Genomic DNA, 5,366 nt, shown 5'->3' with positions numbered 1-5,366 from the left:
ACTTGGTTCCAACAATTCATAGACACCACAAATGGTTACAATTAACCATTTCTCAACTCAAATAAGGTCAACTACATCAATTGACCAAATCTCAACTTTTTCTCTAATTTTTTACAAACTCCAAACCCTAGTTACATACATTTTAACTCTAATGAAATTTCAAAGTGTACATTCATGATCTATACACCTAATGCACTACAAATAACCATTCAAACACATCAAACTCATTCATTTCAAACCCTAACCCTAGATGGTCAAAATTCATATTTGGTCCCTCAACAATTGTTTTTGTTTGATTTTACACAATTTCTAAGTTAATTAAGCTACAAACACAACAAATAAACTAAGATTTTCAAATTCAATTACTTACCTCAATTAGAGCTTTCCAATCTTCAAATTCTTCTTCAATTTCTTCACTTTCTTTCCTTTCAACTTCTTATCAAAGCCTAATTAAGAGTTTTCTAAGGGTTTTTATTGGGGTTTATAAAATGGATTCAAGCTTTTAAAGCTTGAAAAATCATGGTTATTGAGGAAAAGAGAGAGAAGAGAGAGAGAACCAAGAGAGAGGGAAGGCCAAAGAGCTTAGGAAAGAAGAAGATGATTTTCTTTTTAATTCTTTTTTCTTTTAACTTAGTAATTTTCTCATAAAATAAATAATTTAATTAATAATTTTAATTAGGTCATCAATAGGTCATGGTGATGTCATAAAGCTTTTACTTTTTAAAATTTTCATTTCTTCTTTTTTTTTTTTCCCTAACTTCTTCAATTTAAATCTATACATCAAAATTTTAATTCCTCACATTTTATTGGATGGTTAGGTCATGAGTCACCTCTAGGAGTGAATTGACCAATTTGCCCCTCGCCGGTCTGATCCGGTTTGCAAATAATTCGATATTTCTTTCGGATCCCTAACCTAATTATTTGACCTACTTAACAATTCTTTTCTATGATTTTCTCTTTTCCACTGTGTTCGTAATAGTCCTAAGGACCGCGGCGTTATATTTTATGGTTCGAAATTTGAGTTTAGACTGACCTCGCAGTCATTCCCGGGAAGGTCACTCATCACTGTGACTCCAGGCTCATTTAACTTTTTATACTTTGTTTTTCTTTTTTATACTTAACTATTTAGAAATTACTAATTATTTGCATTCAGGACTTAACTAGGTGTCTTAGACATGGTTATAATCCTCTTAATTGTCCGGACTGACGCCAGTCACCGAAACAGTGAAATGTATCTGGCTATGCAAATAGGGGTGTTATAATTCTCTCCCCCTTAAAAGAAATTTCGTCCTCAAAATTGTGTTCACTATCTATCCACAAATACTCATACGTGTTGTTTTCTCATGTTTTCTCACATTTTTACTTAGCTTTATAGTCTAAATAATAGTTCATAATACTTTAGCCAATACTATTTACCTAATCATTGGTCTTTTGACTATTCTAGTCAATAATCTTGAGAATATTCATAATATTTCCTTATTATATCTGAACTAACTATTCAAGTTTTTACTTCCATAACTCTTTTATCTATCAATATTCTATAGCTTATTTTGCACTGATGTGTAGTCATTACTTCCTTTTATACTGTACTATAACCTTTCGATATTCTAAATTTAGAGTTTTAAATCCCAGGTTAGGATTTTCAAACTCCTTTCTAATAATAAAATTCTATCCTGGTAGAATTTTACCAAAACAGATGTCGTTTGTAACTATTCTTATCTTAGTACGCTATTGGGTAGTACGTAGATCTACAAAATAAATCCCAAGTCAGTATTGTAATCTGCAGCTTGCAGCACAAACATCAAGAATATTGCATAGTTACTATGATACATCCCAATAGATCAAACTTCCCTATATCTTATTTCTTTCAAATCCACTAATATGTTAAACTTATTTTGATTATGGTACCCACTGACCTCTATCAGCAATAATACCCTTACCCATATCTAAGGTAGCTAATTACTATAACTTACTTTTAGGTCCTCTTGTCTTACTTAATTAGGCTTACTAATTAACTTTATAATTTATCATAATCTAGGAGATGTCTCTCACTAGAAACTTATCTAAAATTAATTCCAATCACGCTTTATTATTGTAATTCTGATTCTAAAAGACTAATCACTAACACATCAAAATTGATTTTTATACATATACATATCTTAATTAAGAATTGAGAAAATACCAGCAACAATGTCAGAAGTCTTATCCTTGTCCCTCTGTCACATAGTATATACTCTCGCTGCAGCATCACCTTGTCCTAGCTGATTCACAGTACTCTGACTTCCAGGTGTACTACCCCTACCTCTACCTCTGCCTCTGCCTCTGCCTCTACCAACTGCTGGTGTGTCACACCCTACCCCTCTATAAGGCATAACATGATCCCGTAGTATACCTAATGAATTACCAACTTCATCTACTGATAATCCAATAAATACACTACAAGGGATTTTAAAACTTTTCTTACTTCTTTTACAGTGGTGAGCACTATTTACAGGTGTTAAAAACCTTTTTGAACTGAAGTGAAACAGCTAACACATTTGGATTATTAGTAATTTCTGTAAAAATTTTGGCGGAGTGCCATCTGTATTTTTAATAAAACAGTTCTTCAAAAACCTGTAAAAAGTACTTCAAATATATTTCTCAATCTCAAACTCCAACATTTAATCAACACAATATGTTTCTCAACTCAAAACCACAATAATTTTTCAATATTTCCAAAGGCTAAGATAAAAGAAATATAATACAAATTTTACAAGCCCAAAATAATTTACAATTTATTTTACAACTTCAATGTACAATTTTAATTTACAACTGCTCAAAACCAAGAACACTATATACATAAAGTAAACATACATTACAATACAAAATGCAAAATATAGTATACTCAATATACCCAATGATCTCTCACTGAAGCACTAGCAGCCTAGTTTACTGCCCTCTCAGTCTGTCTACCTGCGACAGCAATGAAAAGCTATTGCTGAGACAATGTCTCAGTGGTGCACAATATTAACCAAATACAACTTTAAATCACAAATCATAAGTCATATAAATAGTGGATACTTAAATCATAGTTAAATTCAAGACAATGAATGTCATAAAGAATTTGAACTCCATTCCACAATATCACAATAAATCTCAATAGTCAAAACATGGTTAAATTCAAAAGACAGTGAATGTCAATAAGAATTTAAACTCCATTTTACAAATTATCAAAGCTCATAATAACACAATTTAGTCAAATAATTTAAGAACACAGTATTGCCAATTCATACACAACTTAAGCAATGACACAAAGTTTCCGATCAATGCCGCGTTGTATACCACGACAAAGCAATCTATAACCCCACTAATCGAAATCAATGAAGGAGGTGGCTAGTTAGCTAATGAGTACTCATCCGATCTACAACCTCAACTGGTAAACTAGAGAGGGAGGAAAATAAACAATCTCAACCCCATAAATGGAGGAGGAATAGTGTGATACTGTCATGCTAAGTGTGAACACAAAATCAATTCCAAACATTTTATTCAAATGATTCGTGAGAAATCTAATAAATTTCCAAAGTCATAATTTCATTCACAAGATGGCAACACAATTCATAATTAACTTCAAATTTTTATAAATCACACTAAATCAAATTTTCAATGACAAAAGGCTCAAATAAGGTTTATTGTGCACAAACCTCTGATAACTGTCTCCTGGCCTTGACTCAGTATTTCCTTCCCTTTCCCTGAGTCCTTGCTAACTGAGAAACACAATTTGAAGTGTTTCAGTACTCATTTAAACTATCTCTAATGATAATGCTTGATAATTAATTCACTGAATTCTATTATTTGCTTAGTCAACCTAATATGTTGACCCTCGATGCGTTCTAGGTAAATTAGGTTTTAATGTTACTAATATGTCACATTCAATAGTCTTTTAGGGTTGGTACATGTTACCCAATTCATTTTCATGTATATTGCATTTTATTGCAATTTGCTGGATCCCGGTATACTAATTTGACCTAGCCGGACGACCTAGTTCCCTCAGTTTTTGGGTTTTGGTCGAAACTACAAACTTGTAGATCTATGTCTTATTGCACACGGGGCAAAATTTCAGGTCATTCTGAGTTTACTAGACCAAGTTATGGTCATTTTACTATTGCTTATCAAAATGCATCAAAATTGGTCACTTTAGGTCATTTTAGGTCATTTTAGGTTCGGCCAGTTTTTGAACCCGAACTTGTGCAAGCTTTTTGACTTGCCTATGGTCATTTCTAGGCTTTGGTGTCTTCATAAGACTTGTAGATATAGGTCTTAACTATTCATAGTAAAAATTTCAGGTCAATTGGACATGTTTTGAGTGAGTTATGGCCAAAACACTAACTGCTGCCCAAATGGTCAATTTTCAAGCCTTAATTGCACTAATCCGGATTTGGTCATTTTTCAAGTTACCTTACAAGCAGAATTTTGCTAAGCTTCCTTCATGAAAGTTGGCAATTTTTGTGCCTAGTTTCACCTCCAATTGGTCTCATACCAATTGGGGCCACACACTTAAGGTTCTAGGCCCATAACATAAACTGCCCTATTGCATTTTATTCATCACTCATCAAAGGACACTTTTAACACTTACCAAACTACACATTCATGCCAATTCTGGTTTGTACCATAACCTAAACACATTTCACAACATATTATTGGTCATTTTGGCAGCTTATAATCACACTCAATATGCATCATATAGTACAAAATTTTTCAAGCTCAAATTACAACAATTCAATCACCTAACCTAGCTCATTTACATGTCCAACCTCACACCATCACACATATACCTAGGCTGCCATAACAATTACCACAATTCAACATTAATATTCCATAAACTAAACATGAAATAACATTTTTATGGTTCACCAAATCAAGCTGCCGATTCATACATCACACTCCATTAATTTCCAAGCTTCCAAATTCAAGTACACATTTACATATACTTAATATACATCACCCAAATAAATTCCTACACACATAAACACTTAATCAACCCTTTAATCTACCATTTACAAGCAAGAATAAACTGTCCTCAAGGAGTTTCCATGACTGCCAAAAATAAACATCTCCCTTAGAACATCAAACTCCAAAATTCTTTCCACAATTCAAGTACCCATAACCTCCTCATAAACTTTAATGAAGCAATAACCAAAAACACAAACTTACCACTTTGGAAACTCTTCAAAACCTTGACTAAACTTGATCTTCTTGCAGCCTATCTACTGCCCAAGTGGTGTAGAACAGTTTTTGTGAAGGAAGCTAGTGAAAAATATGGCTAAATCATGGTTGCATGGAGTTTGGCCATGGATGGCCATGGAGGTTCTTCAATGGAGGCTCACGGC

Source organism: Hevea brasiliensis, chromosome 2 (assembly GCF_030052815.1).
Source record: "Hevea brasiliensis isolate MT/VB/25A 57/8 chromosome 2, ASM3005281v1, whole genome shotgun sequence".
Lineage (NCBI taxonomy): Eukaryota > Viridiplantae > Streptophyta > Magnoliopsida > Malpighiales > Euphorbiaceae > Hevea > Hevea brasiliensis.
This window is presented reverse-complemented; position numbering follows the sequence as displayed.